We start from the raw sequence: 18512 nt of genomic DNA on the forward strand, positions 1-18512 counted from the left end.
ATTCTTGCCTGGAGAATCCCCAGGGTCGGGGGAGCCTGGTGGGCTGCTGTCTATGGGGTCACACAGAGTTGGACACGATTGAAGTGACTTAGCAGCAGCAGCAGTAGACCCTCTATTTCCCCCAAGCGAGCCACCATTGAGGTCCCTTCACAGATGGAGCACCCCACATAGGGTGCAAGGAGAACAGTCACGGATCCAAAAGAGGTAGATGGGGCATTATTGAAAATGGTGTATCGAATGCCACCAGCAAAATACTCATCATCTGGGCCTCAGGTAGTTGGGTTAAATACCGACTACTTCATGCCCAGTTCTCTCACGGCTTGGGTCAACTCGGCACAGGTATGCCATTTACTCCTAGTATCCGGGAGCTTTCCCACATTGGACCACGCAGCGGGGCTGGCAGCGTGAATCCATTCCCGCGGTCTCATAAGGTTCATCATCACCGACACTGCCTCGCTGTCAGAGATGCCGGCTTCTTCAGGGTCACAGCGCTCTTGCTCTAGCACCAATATGCATTGCTCTAGCTCTTCCAAGCATCCCTTCACGTTGCTCATCGGCTTGGCATCACGGAGATCACTACCCATGTTAGCCTTCAGGGAAGTCAGGAAAATCCACCCCACAGTGCCGACAGAAGTATATGCCGCCTTGCTCAGCAGGTGGGAACTCATCACCTTCATAACACCTTTTCAATGCCATCTGGCGAATGGTCCACCGCCTCCCAGTCTTCCACCAGAGCCGACACCCGAGAGGATCACAGTCACACAGGACCACAAACTATCTGGTGGCCCCTGGCTTCCCCCACCCAGTGGTGCCTCAGGCTCCCCTACCCGCTGGGTATCCTCCTGACTAGGCCAGTGCTACTGCTGATCCTGTTTCTGATGCCAAGCGTCTTGCTGCTCACACTGATCGGCCTGCCCTGCTCGCTGAGCCCAGGGTAGGCCAGACACGAGCGAGGAGACTGGAGAGCTGTGGGGACTGCAGATGCGTTCATTCTCTCCTGGCTGACACAGCCGCCATAGCGGCAGATAGAGCGTAACACAACCCCTCAGGGCTTTTCCAGGTGAAGCTTATTTAGGCGTACTGCACACAGTTGCCCGTGACCAAGTGAGTACCTCATGACGTGCGTGTGCACTGCTATGAATGATCTCAGCTGTTCAGTTCAGTTCAGTCGCTCAGTCATGTCCGACTCTTTGAGACCCCATGAACTGCAGCATGCCAGGCCTCCCTGTCCATTACCAACTCCCAGAGTTTACTGAAACTCATGTCCATAGAGTCGGTGATGCCATCCAACACTGTTACATCGTCATTAGTTACAAAACGAGGGACGAGAGAGTCTGAACACACCATCTTGGCTAATTTTCTCTCTCCCCACACCATGTTTTAAAAAAAAATCCTCAGGGTACATGCCTAGGAGTGGGATTGCTGGGTCATATGGTGGTTTTATTCCTAGTTTCTTAAGGAATCTCCATACCATCTTCCATAGTGGCTGTATCAATTTACATTCCCACCAAAAGTACAAAGAGTGTTCCCTTTTCTCCATACCCTTTCCAGCATTTATCGTTTGTAGACTTTTTGATGAGGAAACCAAAATTGGAAGAGACACATGTATCCCATTGTTCACTGCAGCACTATTTACAATAGCTAGAACGTGGAAGCAACCTAGATGTCCGTTGACAGATGAATGGATAAAGAAGTTGTGGTATATATACACAATGGAATATTACTCAGCCATAAAAAGGAACACATTTGAGTCAGTTCTAATGAGGTGGATGAACCTAGATGAGTCAGAAAAAGAGAGGTAAGTACCATATTCTAATACATATATACGGAATCTAGAAAAATGGTACCAAAGAATTTATTTACAGGGCAACAGTGGAGAAACAGACATGGAGAATAGACTTATGGACATGGAGAGAGGGACGGAGAGGGTGAGATGTATGGAAAGAGTAACATGGAAACTCACATTACCATATGTAAAATAGATAGCCGACGGGAATTTGCCGCATGGCTCAGGAAACTCAAACAGGGGCTCTGTATTAGCCAGAGGGGTCAGATGGGGAGGGAGATGGGAGGGAGGTTCAAAAGGGAGGGGATATATGTATACCTATGGCTGATTCATGTTGAGGTTTGACAGAAAACAGAAAAATTCTGTAAAGCAATTATCCTTCAATAAAAAATAAATTTTAAAAAAATCTTGTTTTATTTTAACCTAAATTTAAGAAAATCATGAATAGCTGTGAAATATTACCAATTACTTTTTCAACATCTACTGTAATTACAAGGTATATTTTTTCTTTTACAAACTAATAATATGTTTAGCTTTAACAAGGAGTGTGTGTGTGTGCTGAGTCACTTCAGTTGTGTCCAACTCTGCAACTCCACAGACTGTAGCCCACCAGGCTGCTCTGTCCCTGGGATTCTCCAGGCAAGAATACGGGAGTGGGTTGCTGTGTCCTCCTCCAGGGGATCTTCCTGACTCAGGGATCAAATCCATGTCTCTTTACATCTACCTGCATTGGCAGGTGGATTCTTGACCACTAGAGCTACCTGGGAAGCCCTTAACAAGACATTAGTGGGTAATTTATTATAGTTCTTAATATTTAACTATTATGGAACAAATCCCACTTAGTCATCATATATCCTCTTCTGTGTACTGTCAGATTTTACTTTCTAATATCTGATTCAGAAATTTTGAACCATTGTTTTGAAGTGAGGAACACTTCACTTTGTGACCTCTCTGGGTTTGTATCAATGCTGCTGCACTTATAAGAATGACTTGGAAGCTTTTCTTCTTTCTCTTCGTTTCTAAACATTTTAAACATTAGAGGAATTATCTGTCAACACAAGTTTTGATGGGATTTACCCAGGGTCAAGAGGCTAGCTTTCAGCTGTCTTAATTCCTCCCAGTGTTAGATGCCACATCAGCTTTCTACTGCTTCTTTAGTTGGATGTTGTAATTATCATTCTTGCTTTCTTCTGCAAGTTTCCATTGCATCTTGGTTTCAAATTGTTTATGATAAAATCAGACACATATTTCTCTTTTTTCTCTCCCCTCTAGGGCTATCTCTAACTTCTCTTTCCTAATATTATGTATTTGTTTTTTTTCTTTCTTTCTGGATTATGGCAATTAGTAGGTCATCCTTTTCACTGTGAGATTTTTCACCAAAGAATTTTTTGCATGTATTAATCAATCCTATTGTTTTTCTTTGCCTTAATTCTCAATTTTCTGTTTCTATCATTACTTGGGTTCCTTTGTGCTTTCCTATAATTTCTTGAATTGAATGATTAAACCATTATTTCTATTCTCTCTTTTTTTTTTAAGGAGTAAAAACTTTTTGAGGCAATGCATTTTCCTGATTATAACTATATCTCTACAACACTGACTTTGATAAGTGAGCATTTTCATCTTTATAATAGGGCAGTTATTCTTCAATTATGGTTTTAAATTTTTAAGTAGTTAGAGATTTGAATTTTTGGCTTTTTTATTGAAGCTGTTTTATTTTTCAGCGTGAGTGTAATTCCTACTTTTATTATTTACTTTTGGCTTTAATGCATTGCATTCAGAGATTGTGGTCTGTGCTATTTCTTTTTTTAATCTACTGAGGTTTCCCTTGTGACCAATATAAGCTCTCTTTTTAAAATGACTAATAAATCTTCTTCCTGATAATATAGAATTTATTATTAGTCTGTTAGGTTATCCTTATTTATTTTTGCCTATCTAATTTCTCAAGGACTAAAATAAGGGCAATGCATTTCCCCTACACTATATTTTCATGAATTTTCTTTTATTTCCTACATTTTAGCTTTACATATTTCTGTAACAGCTAGTTATTTCCTAAGGTTTATGTTGTCCTCATGGACTATATTCATCATTTGTTAATCTTTATTATGTGACCTTTGGAAACAGCTTGTGCCACCATTAGATCAGAAGCTCCATCAGAAAAGCATATCTGTTTTGGGTCACTGTTGTATCCCCAGACTTTACTGTTGTTTATCAATAGCACTCAAAAAATACCAGTTTTTAAAAAGAAGTTTAAAAAGGGGGGGACAGATGGAGAAGGAAGCGAAGAAAGTAAAAAAAAAAAAAAAAATGCATGAGGCCTTACTGAGTATATTTTAATTGCTCTTAACATTATTTAATACAACATTATAATCTCTGTTTTCCCCTGAGTCAGGTCAGTTCAGTCGCTCAGTCTGACTCTTTGCAATCCCATGATCTGCAGCACGCCAGTCTTCCCTGTCCATACCAAATCCCAGACCTTGTTCAAACTCATGTCCATCAAGTCAGTGATGCCATCCAACCATCTCATCTTATGTTGTCCCCTTCTCTTCCTGCCTTCCATCTTTCCCAGCATCAGGGTCTTTTCTAATGAGTCAGTTCTTCCCATCAGGTGGCCAAAGTCTTGGAGTTTCAGCTTCAGCATCAGTCCTTTCAATGAATATTCAGAATTGATTTCCTTTAGGATTGACTGGTTGGATCTCCTTGCAGTCCAAGGGACTCTCAAGAGTCTTCCTTAGCACCACAGTTCAAAGGCATTAATTCTTCGGCTATTGGCCTCTTTTATCGTCCAGCTCTCACATCTGTACATAACTACTAAAAAAACCCATAGCTTTGACTATACAGACCTTTGTAGGCAAAATAATGTCTCTGCTTTTTAATACACTGTCTAAGTCTGTCATTCTTTTCTTCCAAATAAATAGGTGAAATGAATTAAATAATATGTTTCACTTAAACTGACATATCTAAAATATTATAATCTCAATGTATTATAAATATAAAAATTATTAATGAGACATTTCACATTATTTTTTCACACTAAGCCCTCAAAATCTGGCATATATTTTACTCCCACAGCACAAGTCAACTCAGACTCATCACATTTCAAGTGCTCAATAACCACCTATGGTGAGTGGCTACCTAATTGGACAGCACAATTATAGATCATGGAACATGGAGAAAAGGACAGTGTTCTTTAGGCCCTCCGTCCAAGGCCTTCTACCTCACCGCCCCAGGTTAAGGAGAGCGATATCTCAGCACATCCAGAGTCCTTATAGCACAAACCAGTTAGGAAGTGTTGGGCCGGGTGACTTTTAAGAAGCAGTTCATTAGGACAGTGTTTCTGCAGCCTTAATATGCCCATGAGTTACCTGGGCATCTTTTAAAAATTTATTTTACTGAAGTAGATTTGATTGACAATGTTGTGTTAATTTCTGCTATACAGGAAGGTCATTCAGAGAGCCAAAATATTCACTCTTTTTCATATTCTTTTCCATTATGGTTAATCACAGGATATTGAATATAGTTCCCTGTGCTATATAATAGGACCTTGTTGTTTATCTGTTCTATATAATAGTTTGCATCTGCTAATCCCAAACTATCTTTCTGACTATTCACAAGAGAAGACTCTACACATGGACATCACAAGATGGTCAATACTGAAATCAGATTGATTATATTCTTTGCAGCCAAAGATGGAGAAGCTCTGTAGAGTCAGCAAAAACAGGCCCGGGAGCTGACTGGCTCATGTGATGAACCCCTTATTGCCAAATTCAGACTTAAATTTAATAAAAGTAGGGAAAACCACTACTTTTTAAGACCACTACTTTTAAAAGACCGTTCAGGTATGACCTAAATCAAATCCCTTACGACTATACAGTGGAAGTGAGAAATAGATTCAAGGGATTAGATCTGATAGAGAGAGTGCCTGAAGAACTATGGACAGAGGTTTGTGACATTGTACAGGAGACAGGGATCAATACCATCCTCAAGAAAAAGAAATGCAAAAAAGCAAAATGGCTGTCTGAAGAGGCCTTACAAATAGCTGTGAAAAGAAGAGACGCAAAAAGCAAAGGAGAAAAGGGAAGAGATAACCATTTGAATGCAGAGTTCCAAAGAATAGCAAGGAGAGATTAGAAAGACTTCCTTGGCGATCAATGCAAAGAAATAGAGGAAAACAACAGAATGGGAAAGACTAGAGATCTCTTCAAGAAAATTAGAGATACCTCTTATTTAACTTATATACAGAGTACATCATGAGAAATGCTGGGCTGGATGAAGCACAAGCTAGAATCAAGATTGCCGGGAGAAATATCAATAACCTCAGATATGCAGATGACAACACCCTTATGGCAGAAAGTGACGAGGAACTAAAGAGCCTCTTGATGAAAGATATGAAAGAGGAGAGTGAAAAAGTTGGCTTAAAGCTCAACATTCAGAAAACTAAGATCATGGCATCTGGTCCCATCACTTCATGGCAAATAGATGGGGAAACAGTGGAAACAGTGAGAGACTATTTTTTTGGGCTCCCAAATCACTGCAGATGGTGATTGCAGCCATGAAATTAAAAGATGCTTGCTCCTTGGAAGAAAAGCTTTGACCAATCTAGACAGCATATTAAAAAGCAGAGACATTACTTTGCCAACAAAGGTCTTTCTAATCAAAGCTATGGTTTTTTTCCAGTAGTCATGTATGGATGTGAGAGTTGGACTATAAAGAAAGCTGAGCACCAAAGAACTGATGCTTTTGAACCGTGGTGTTGGAGAAGATTCTTAAGAGTCCCTTGAACTGCAAGGAGATCCAACCAGTCAGTTCTAAAGGAAATCAGTCCTGGGTGTTCATTGGAAGGACTAGTGCTGAAGCTGAAACTCCAATCCTTCGGCCACCTGATACAAAGAACTGACTCACTGGAAAAGACCCTGATGCTGGGAAAGATTGAGGGCAGGAGGAGAAGAAGGGGGTGAGGATGAGATGGTTGGATGGCATCACCGACTCAATGCATAAGAGTTTGAGTAAACTCCGGGAGTTGGTGATGGACAAGGAAGCCTGGTGTGTTGCAGTCCATGGGGTCTCAAAGAGTCGGGCAGGACTGAGCGACTGAACTGAACTGAATTCCAAACCCCCACTCCATCCCTCTCCCTTCCCATCTCCCCCTTGGCAACCACAAGAATGTTCTCTATGTCCGTGAGTCTGTCCGTTTCTTGAATAGGCTCATTTGTGTCATATTTTAGATTCCACATATAAGGGATGTCATGCGGAATTTTTCTTTCTCTTTCTGACTTACTTCAGTTAGTATGGCACTTTCTAGGTCTATCCATGTTGCTGCAAATGGCTTTATTTCATTATTTTTTATGGCTGAATAGTACTACATTGTATATATGTACCACATCTTCTTTATCCAGTCATCTGCTGATGGACATTTAGGTGCTTTGTATGTTTCGGCTCTTGTGAATAGTGCTGCAATGAACATAGTCTTGCATGTATCTTTTTGATTTAAAGTTTTGTCCAGATATTGGGTGTCTTTTTAAAATGCAGGCTCTGATTCAATAGCTCTGGAGTGCATTCTGTATTTTTAACAAGACCCTAAAGGATGCTGGTCCTCTGAAAACACTTCGTGTAGCAAAGGATTAAGTCATATATTCTGAAGTCTGTCATAATTGTGAGTGTCTTTCTGATATGTTTTCAACTTGCCATCTAGAGCAGTCTAAACCAGTACTATTTAACAGAAATAGAACACTAGGCATATATAGAATGTGGCTATATATTCTTGGGTTTCATTCATTTCATTTTTCCTTTTAGTTCTTTGTTACTGAGTCATTGTCTTCCAAAATCTGATGTTACTGAGATAATTCATTTGGTTAGCCTAATTTACTTTTAATTTTTCTGCCAACATAATGTATCTATTAAATCTCAATAACACCATGTTTATCTTTGTTTTTGTTTTTCTGGAACAAAATAAGACTGAGAATTTTGATCTGCCAATTCAGATGTTCTTTTACTTTGGCAAAGTTTTCATCTAATTCCATATTTCTTCAATTAAAAGATTTTTTTCACATTTGGTGTTTCTCAAATAGCTTGTAAGTAACATGTTCAAGCAATAATTTATCACTTACTTTTATTCTCTTGAAAGCTATTTTTAAATCAATGGTGCATCTTGAAATTAATGATAGTTTGAGACCAAAGAAATGCAATGTTTTATATTTATTTTCACTTCCCTTTCGTCTTTCTCTCCTTTTTTCCTGGAAAGCCACATGGTTTTGTGCTTTTTGTCTGTTATTTGTCTTCTATCACCGTTACTCTCCTTAACCAGTTTTCTTCCTCTGTCCATACGCTCTGCAATCTGTGAAATTTTTCCCCAAACTGCCCTTCGAGTCAAAGCTCAATTTTCCACAAAGCTGACTTATATCTAGTTGCTTCTAATATGGGTTTCGGTTTTGTAACAGTTTTATTTTCCTTTTGTACTTTTCTTGGCTTTCCTTTTCATTATGTCTTACATTTTTTGACCACTTTTATTGTAAACCTGTTCTCTCTAAAGCCTTAGAGTTCAGAGTAATTTTCTTCTTTTTTTGGAATAATTGTTAATCTCTGTGTGGCATATACCAAATGCTTCTTTCTTTACTGGAAGCAGTTTTGCATAACCACATTGGTGCTTTGGGTATTTTGTACAGGTTTTGAATATGTTTTGGGGGTAAGGGGATGAGGGGCAAGGGGAGTAAAGTTAGCATCCAACAGAAGTTGGTTGTACACATTTCACATTTATGGTTCTCAGCTATTTTGTAGTTTATTGATATTGGGAACAGACATTTTCCTCTCATTATACTTTTAGCTGCTCATTACTACTTTATACAGAAGCTACTGATTTTTTTTTTCTGGATTTATTTTGTCAGCAATGTCAATTAACTCAATCAGTTTTTTATTATTTCTCTTAGCTATGGTCTCTGTGAGTCACTACTACCACTTGCCCATAACACAAAAGAAGATGGTGATCTTAACTATCTCCCCCAAGCACGTGCATGCTCAGTCGTGTCCAGCTGTTTGTGACCCCATGGGCTGTAGCCCAGCAGGCTCCTCTGTCCATGGGGTTTTCCAGGCCAGAATACTGGAGTGGGTTGCCATTTCCTTCTGCAGGGGATCCTCCCAACCCAGGGATCGACCCTGCCTCTCCTGCACTGGTAGGTGGATTCTTTACCACTCTACCTGGGAAGCCCCACCCAAGTTCACACAGCTACTAAATGATGAAAGTTTGATTTGCAGATGGGCTGCCGTCTCTGGGGTCACACAGAGTTGGACACGACTGAAGTGACTTAGCAGCAGCAGGAGCAGCAGTAGCAGCAGTGAGAGTGAAACTTGCTCAGGTGTGTCCGACTCTTTGTGAGCCTATGGACTATACAGTCCATGGAGTTCTCCAGGCCAGAATACTGGAGTGGGTAGCTGTTCCCTTCTCCAGGGGATCTTCCCAACTCAGGATCCAACCTAGGTCTCCTGCATTGAAAGCAGATTCTTTACCAACTGAGCTATCAGGGAAGCCCTGATAGGTAGGGTAGACTCTCAAATCATTACACTGTTTGAAACTTTTGACTATGTTACCTCCCTCTTTCCTTTTCTCTTACCTAATTGCAGAGTCATCTTCATTCTCTCATTTCTTCTACAACCTGCTCCCTCTCTAATAGAGATGAACTGAGTAAAGTAAAGCTAAGGTCCAGGGTAGGTCTCTACTAACTGGGCATGTGCTCTTGCTGTCTTAAGCCTCAACTTCCTCATTAATGAAATAGTAATAAACACATCTACTTAAAAAAAAAAAAAACCACTTTCTGGATTACTGCAAGATTTAGATATAATCATTTAATAAACTTCTTCAAGACCTAGACAGAGATATCATTATTATTACAATGTCATGGAAACGATGACAGATTTTATTTTCTTGGGCTCCAAAATCACTGTGGATGGTGATTGCCACCATGAAATTAAAAGACATTCACTCCTTGAAAGAAAAAAGCTGTGACAAACCTAGACTGTATATTAAAAAGCAGAGATATCACTTTACTGACAATGCTTCATCAAAGCTATGCTTTTTCCAGTATTATGTATGGATGTGAGAACTGGACCATAAAGAAGGCTGAGCACCAAAGTATTGATGCTTTAGAGCTGTGGTGTTGGAGAAGACTCTTGAGAGTCCCTTGGACTGCAAGGAGATCCAACCCATCCATCCTGAAGGAAATCAGTCCTGAATATTCATTGGAAGGACTGATGCTGAAGCTGAAGCTCCAATAGTTTGGCCACCTGATGCAAAGAGATGATTCACTGGAAAAGACACTGATGCTGGGAAAGATTGAGTGTTAAGAGGAGAACAAGAAGGGGGCAACAGAGGATAAGATGGTTGGATGGCATCATCGACTCAAAGGGGACGTGAGTTTGAGCAAACTCAGGGAGACTGTGAAAGACAGGGAAGCCTGATTTGCTGCAGTGCATGGGGTCATGGAGAGTTGGACATGACTTGGTGACTGAACGATAGCGATTGTGCCCAGAGCATTTCTATTTCAGGGCCTATCTGCTTGACTTGAACATCCTCAAGCCACCTAGTTGCCTAGAAATTTGTTATTACACTTCCTCTCTCACCTTCTATTCTCCAGTGCACTCACAAGTACCCATCACATCCACTTTCCCTTGTTCTTCAAGAACTATTCTTGTCCAGCATCTGCACTACATAGATTTCTAGTTGCCTACCCATTATCCATTATTGCATCTTTATCAACTGACTCTCTATATCAATGAGTGGGGCAACATGCTCAGCTGCAAAAACACATTTTCAAACCTCCTTTGTCACAAAGATTTGCCAACGAAATATACACAGAAAGTGGATGACCCAGCAGAAAATAGGTCTTCGTGTAGTATAATTATGCCTGCACTACTGATGGAGAAATTAAGGTAACACATCTTGCCCCAAAACTTGAGGTCTCTCTGACTGTAAAGATGATGCTCTTTCCACTGCCTTACACTGCCTTTATAAGGCTCCCCTCTCACTATTCAGGTCTCCTTATGTCCCTTATTGTTGAAGGTAATTAGTTAACCATGCTAAGGGAGAAGGCTCAAGGTGTCATGTGGGCCCTGCAAATAATGTGAAATTTTACAGTGGCTTTTCAGAGACCTGGTCTTGAATTACAGAATACCCCCTTGAAAAGTCAGAATTCAAACAAGTCAGAAAAATCCAGGGCAGCACCATTAGGCACTAGGGATTGGCAGGACTAACAAAAATGCTAGCAACTGTCACAGGTACTACAAGCTAGCTCTTCCTCCTGAGGTAGGTAGGCATGCATCTTGTTTGTATCCGAGGTCCCAGTTCTGCCCAGCCCTTACCTTTTCCTCCTTTGTACCTGCCCAGAGAGGACCTGGAGCTATATCTGACAAGATCGACAGGTGTATCCTAAAAGCAAACTGCGGTGCCATGAAAAGTACACATTCCAAGTGAATTTCTGTCCTTCACTGCTCCAGCTAAAGAGTTCTAGGTAAATATTCCAGGATTTGAAAGTCCTCCCTTTAGTAAGGTGATTTGAACTTGAAGGTGGAAAATCACAACATAAAATAACATGAAAACAAGATATATGTCATAAATCTTATACTTGGTTACAGAAGGATGCTGATTATATGTTCTTTGAGTACTTATGAACAAGTATGACAGGCATGATTCTGAGGAATACAGAAAAGCTTATAGGGCAAACTTTATTTTCAGACACTCATGACATTCCTAGCAATGGCTTAAAATTTTACCAACATTTCCAAAGTTGTTTTCAAAGAGAATTTAGTTCGCCTTTGATAGCTGTGAGCAAGCCTTTCGGGTGTTTTAAATTAAAACATGCATACATAATTAATTATATGGTCATCCTATTAAGCATTTTCTCTGCTTTAACATATCAACAGAGTCCAAGTTGTAACCATACAGCAGGTAGGGAGCTCCGCGGTGGTGATACTTTGAAATCATGCTGGCAAGCGCCACCTCAAAACCATACATCCTGCATCCAGAAAACTGAGAAATATATACATTTTTCCAGAGTCTCAGAATGAGTCAATAATGGATTTAGACATAATATTTAAATTAAGCCACCAAAGGAGAAGCAGAAAAACAAACAAACAAACAAAACCCACAACTGAAAGCAAACCATTCATAGAAACAACATCACTGAATATTTCATGAGTAAGGTTCTCAGCAGTGATGAAGAGACAGCCCCGTCTACAGAAATTGTTCAGAACCTTGGAGAATGAGGAACCACATGATTTGGGTATACCTGGCATCCATATTTGTTTCTAAGAGGCATCCCTATAGCAACTGATTCCTTTTCAGAATTCCTACGAGGTAGCTAGCTCTGGCATTGGGCTTTTCAGAGAAGGAGACAAATTTTCTCTCTCATTTTATGATTCATAAGAAATTTCAGGATTCCTATTTATTCCACTTGTAAAATATATTACATAAACTAATACAAAGATAAAAAAATATGTGCTGCCAATGTGATCTCTTTTTCTTAAAAATTTTGTCCAGAACTCACTCACAAACTAAAAATCTCTCTTCCAAAATATCTACTCTGGCATTCTGAGTTAATAACAATAATAAAAATTAACTTCAGAAGGAGCACTTAAATGATAAAAACCAAAACAAAAAAGATATGAAACACTACACCAAATTACAAAGATCCTGGTTAAAGAAAAAATATACTAGCAGTTTGAAGATCTTAAGAGCCAGATAACTCCCTCCTTCATTTTGAAAGAAACTTAATTGGAACCTGACACACAGTAGAAATTCAGAGATGTTTGTTAAAGTGGTGAGTGCTGTTTTCAGGAAATTTCAGAGATGGTAGTTCACAGTTTGGGACAGAGTGGCAATTTCTACAAACTATGAGTGTTTCAAAGTTCTTATGATGCAGTACCTGAATCTACCCCAGTAACTAATGCCTTATGGCTCACTGTGCACCCACTGTTGTTTATGTCAGGGTTTTGCATGGGGTAAGGGGCCCAAGTGTTAGACCCAAGTGATCTCTAAGCCAGTGGCTATCAAACTTCTGCAGGGTCAGAATCTCCAGGAGGGCTTGTTAACACACACACTCCTGAGTCCCAGAGATTTAGGCTCAGCAGGTGTGGGGCGGGGCCCTTGAATTTGCGTTTCTAACCAGGTGCCAGGGGATGGAGCTGCTACTTGTCCTTGGACACGTCGAATAGCACTGCTGTTGGATCCTTTTCAATTCAGAGTCTAACCTTTCAGAACCTGGTCTCAGTTTGCAATATTCCTTAGAGTCTGGCATTTGACAGCATCCTACAGGAGCAAAAATTATCAGGATGTACTCACGTCTGCCTACCTGCCCTCGGAGTCCTCCTCCGCCCATTTTATGCCCCAAGCCCCTGCAACCGGCACTCACCAAGCTTTCCCAGGGCCCGGTGCCCCTCGGAACCGCGGGCACAGCCCCTGCTTCCCAAGGGCGGCACTAGCGCCCGGGCGCGGGAACGGCGCGCGGTGGGCAAGTGCGGAGCTGGGTCCCCGCTCTACCGCGGGTGGTACGGAGCGCCCCGCGCCCTGCTGGCCCTTTTAAAACGCGCGGGACTGGTGAACTTGGCTGGGCTCGTCCCGCAGGCGGGGGGGGGGGGGGGGGGGGGGGGGTGCTGGACTGTTAATTCTTCGTGGGTTTCATGTGAGTGTCCGGAGACTCTCCAGCTGTTGGCTCTCTGCGCAGCTGCCAGCAGCTGTTTCGGAGGAAGCCGGGGATGCCAAAAAAAAAAAACTTGAGAAAGCGGTTTCTCAGAAACCCAGGGCAACTTTTATCTGCTGAACTGAGGTCACTGCTGCTACTTGAGCTGAGGACTCTCCATTTGGCTCCAATGGTTTACGGTTTACTCTGTGGTCTCCTCCAAGCCAGCCTGCAGAGAACCAGAGAACATTCCCAAAGAGTCAGAGAGCAGGCAATGGCTGGGGGAGTTGAGGTCCGAGAGGGAGCAGAGAGCAAAGCTGGGCTAAAGGCAGCAGAAGCTCCCCAGCAGCTCCCAACAAGGGCAAGGCCGGGAGGGGGCTGGGAGGGGGGTGGGCAACAGGAGTGAAAACTCGATTTCTCACAGGGATCCCAATGATGCACTTGAAAAGCATTGCCTGTTCTTAGGTGGATGGCGTGTTTGCTTGCTTTTATGTTTTCCACTGATGTGAACCCATGATTGAGATTTTATGGATAAACCTATTCCCAGCTTGAGCAGTTGAGTTCAGTCTATCCCCACATGCTCAGCCTGCCATCTTCTCCATTGTCCTTGAAAAAATATGGAAATACGTAACACTGATGAAAGTTTATTAAAAATGCCAAGTTGTTGTCAGTCACTAAGTCATGTCTGATGCTTTGTGACCCCGTGGACTGCAGGAGGCCAGGCTCCTTTGTCCTCCACAAAGGCCAAGAGGAAAGTTTATTTAAAGGTCAAAAGACCCTTGCTTAGCAAGGGCCATTAGAGCCCCAGGCCTCTCCTGTTCTAGAATAGCCTCAGAAGTGAATCAGGAGGTTCCTAGGTGTGTCTCAGAAGGAATGGGGCTGGAAGAATGGAGAGAAGGAAGTGGAAGGAGGGCTGTCAGCACTTTTTCCTTTTATTATTATTTTTTAACAAAGGGAACATAAATTTGTGTAAAACTAATGACTGATTTCATTTTCTTTTTTTTTTTTTTTACTAGTAAGGGGCACAATGATCTTTCTCAGAGGATAGTGTATTTCCTGTAAGCTAGAGCTTACCTTCAAGAAGGAAATGGCAACCCACTCCAGTATTCTTGCCTGCAGAATCCCATAGACAGAGGAGCCCCATGGGCTACAGTCCATGAGGTCGCAAGAGTCGGACATGACTTAGCAACTAAACCACCACCACCTTTCTGGGATCTACTTAGTAGAGTGAGGATCCCAGGGTGTTCTGCACAGGATACCCCAAAATGCTGGGTTTGAACCTAGTCCTGTCCCATGTGGAGGAAAGGTCTCATCCTGGCCCCCAGGGTTCAGAACCCCCTGCCTGCCTCACCTGTGTCCTCTCTCCAGTGGTTTGCCTTTTGTGTGTGTGCTGTGGGGAAGGATGTGCTGGTACTCACTGTCCTTCCCTGACACTGCCCACCAGAATTACGCTGCCAAACATGGCCCAGCTCAGCAGTTCCCCGAGAGATGTGACGAGAACAGGAGCACAATCCAGCAAAAGCAGAATGGGGTTGGGGGGGAAGAGTCCATGTTCTCAAGTATACCACCACCCAGTATCACTGCTAGAAAATAATCAGAAAAAAATCTCAAGGTGCCAAAGAATGGTTTCCCTGGTCAAGCTGTTCTGCATTGTCCATCCTCCCCTGCCCCCAGGACTGATCGTTTAGTATCGACACGTCTCAGATTCTGTCCAGGTTTTGATGAAGGAAAGAGGAGACTGGAAAAGCAAACTTAAAACTCAAAATTCAAAAAACTAAGGTCATGTCATCCGATCCATCACTTCATGCCAAATAGATGGGGGGAAATGGAAACAGTGACAGATTTTATTTTCTTGAGCTCTAACATCACTGCGGACAGTGACCACAGCCATGAAATTAAAAGTTGCTTGTTCTTTGGAAGAAAAGTTATTGACAAACCTAGACAGCATATTAAAAAACAGAGATATTACTTTGCCAACAAAGGTTCATATAGTCAAAACTATGGTTTTTCCTGTAGCTGTGTATGAATGTGTGAGTTGGACCATAAAGAAGGCTGAGCACTGAAGAATTGATGTTTTTGAACTGTGGTGTTGGAGAAGATACTTGAGAGTTCCTTGGACAGCAAGGAGATCCAACCAGTCCATCCTAAAGGAAATCAACCCTGAATATTCACTGGAAAAACTGATGCTTAGGCTGATGCTCCAGTACTTTGACCACCTGGTGTGAAGAGCCGGTTCATTGAAAAACACCCTGATGCTGGGAAAGACTGAGGGTAGAAGGAGAAGGGGACGACAGAGGATGAGATGATTGGATGGCATCTTTAACTCAGTAGACATGAGTTTGAGCAACCTCTGAGAGACAATGAAGGACAGGGAAGCCTGGCATGATGCAGTCCATGGGGTTCAAAAGAGTTGGACACTGAACAACTGAACAACAAGTGCGCCTCACAAGGGAATCCCAAAGAGTGACAGGCAGGGCTGGAAGGTCAGAACCCGCATTCCAGGAGCAGAGCACACATGCTGTTCCCATTTGCACCCTCATGAGCTGTCCATACACACTCTGTGGACAAAGACTGCTTAACTGAGATGTTTTTTCTAACCAAGAGTGTAATCCCAAGGAGACCTGTTTCACTTCAGGAGAAGGGTGCGGTTCTTTCCCTACACTTAACTGAAGTAGTATTCCAATCGCATTGGAGTCGTTCTGAATTTGGCTTTTTTGAGTAACTTTTCTGGAAAGCATTATTGTAGGAATGTTTTTATTTGTAATACAATTATAATTGAAGTTTCACAATCACACTATGATATAAAAGTGGTTTTGGTGATCAACAGCCTTTTCTACAGAATTCAACATGTTCTTTTTCTTCCTTCTGTTTGTAAAATTGAAACAATTGTTCTCCTAAAGAAGTGAAGTGAAAGCCTCTCAGTTGCTCAGTCGTATCCAACTCTTTGTGACCCCATGGACTATACAGTCCATGGAATTCTCCAGGTCAGAATACTGGAGTGGGTAGCGGTTCCCTTCTCCAGGGGAATCTTCCCAACCCACGGATCAAACCCAGGTCTCCTGCATTGCAGGCATATTCTTTACCAGCTGAAATAACCAGGGAAACCTTTTCATAAAGAAATTATAATGCAAAATCTGTCCTCTGTTAGGAATTACACTTGTTCTACTAAAGATACATTAATTTGTTTCAGAAAGTAGGAGTTTTAAGCTCAACTTTGCAAGGAATTCAGGTACTAAAATCACCAAGCTTTCAATTAGTTACCATGGAAAGTAGACTATTTGGACTTACATTTATCTGGCTTTGATATTGAATAAAAGAAAAAAAATCCAGTATTTCAAAATTGTGGTGTGTTAAATATGTTCCCAGAATCGTCATGAGTTATTTGCTTTTCATTAACCCAACCTGTACAGTCTGGGATTTCTGCAACTGTTTTAGATAAGGAGATAACATTAGAATGAGTCACTCTACAACTGTCTTCTACTCTACCTTCCTTAATTCTTACTGAGAAGTATTGATTTATTTCCAAATTTGTGAACCCTACACTGTTACTGAACACAAGTTCATGTGCCCAATGCACAGTGAAGCCAAACAAACCAAAGCATCAGTTTGGAGCACAGAAAGGTTTGTTACAGGGCCATGCGAGAACAGGTGGCTTATGCTCAAATAACCCAAACTCCTCATAGAGTTTCAGCAAAATATTTTTAAAGGCTGGATGAGGGCAAGGTTCAGGAATCAAGATTGCTGTGAGAAATATCAATAGCCTCAGGCAACACTGCCCTTATGGCAGAAAATGAAAAGGAACTAAAGAGCCTCTTGGTGTGAAAGTTCAGTTCAGTTCAGTCACTCAGTCATGTCCGCCTTTGCGATCCCATGAACCGCAGCACGCCATGCCTCCCTGTCCATCACCAACTCCCAGAGTCTACCCAAACCCATGTCCATCGAGTCGGTGATGCCATCCAGCCATCTCATCCTCTGTCATCCCCTTCTCCTCCTGCCCCTAATCCCTCCCAGCATCAGGGTCTTTTCCAATGAGTCAACTTGGGATCAGGATGGGGTACACATGTAAATCCATGGCTGATTCATGTCAATGTATGGCAAAAACCACTACAATATTGTAAAATAATTAGCCTCCAACTAATAAAAATAAATGAAAAAAAAGAAAAAATCCAGTTGTAAAAGAATGAAATAATGCCATTTGCAGCAACATAGATGGACCTAGAGAGTGTCATTATGAGTGAAGTAAGTCAGAGAAAGACAAATATCATTTGATGTTGCTTATATGCAGAAGTCAAAAAATGTTACAAATGAACTTATTTACAAAACAGAAATAGAGTCACAGATGTAGATAACAAACTTATGGTTACTGGGCAGGTGTGGTGGGGGGGAGGCAGGAAGTGAAGAAGGGATTAATGGAGAGATCATGACTGACATATACACACTACTATAAATAAAATAACTAACAAGGACGTACAGTATAGCACAGGGAACACTACTAAACACTCTGTAATAGGCTATATTGGAAAAGAATCTGAAAAAGAGTGCATATGTATATACATATGACTGATTCACTTTGCTGTACGCCTGAAACCAGTACAACATTGTAATCAACCATATTGAAATAAAATTTTTTTAAAAAGAAAAAAATAATAAAGTTATGATCTAAAGACAAAACAAAAAAACTACATTGCTATATAATGTCAGGGTAATTTTCCCAGCAGCTTCCATTGTGAGGTTCCCTGGTCCTCTCTATTGCACCAGATATGTAGTCTTTACATTGCTTTATTCATTGAGTCAACAGATATTTATAGGGTAACTTACTATATGCTGAGCACATAGCATGCAATGGAAAGCAAAAACACTCCCTGCTTTGTGAGGCATTTGGTGCTGGGGAAGAGATGGGCCTTATATTGGTTATCTACTCTTACCTCACCTCACACAATTTCTGTGAGTCAGGAAATTTAGAAGTGGTTTCTTTCAGTTGTTTTTGCTCAAGTTTCTAAAGAGTCAAGTTGTTGGCCAGATGAAAGCTTGCCTGGAGAAGGAAGGTTTGCCTCCAAGATGGCTCA

At 41.5% G+C, this 18512-nt stretch overlaps 1 protein-coding gene across 4 annotated transcripts in view; it reads right to left on the minus strand.

Moving 5' to 3' along the window:
- Positions 1-13391, minus strand: part of COL6A5 (collagen type VI alpha 5 chain) — a 156252-nt gene extending 142861 nt beyond the window's left edge. For 2 of the 4 annotated variants that reach the window (XM_043474754.1, XM_043474753.1), the window contains exon 1: positions 13180-13391. The gene's annotated coding sequence lies outside the window, so the exon portion shown is untranslated. The remainder of the gene's footprint in view (positions 1-13179) is intronic. The other 2 variants (XM_043474752.1, XM_043474755.1) reach the window with 2 other exon arrangements.
- Between the last annotated feature and the right edge of the window lie 5121 nt (positions 13392-18512).

This window comes from Cervus canadensis, chromosome 7 (genome assembly GCF_019320065.1).
Source record: "Cervus canadensis isolate Bull #8, Minnesota chromosome 7, ASM1932006v1, whole genome shotgun sequence".
NCBI classification, from domain to species: Eukaryota; Metazoa; Chordata; class Mammalia; order Artiodactyla; family Cervidae; genus Cervus; species Cervus canadensis.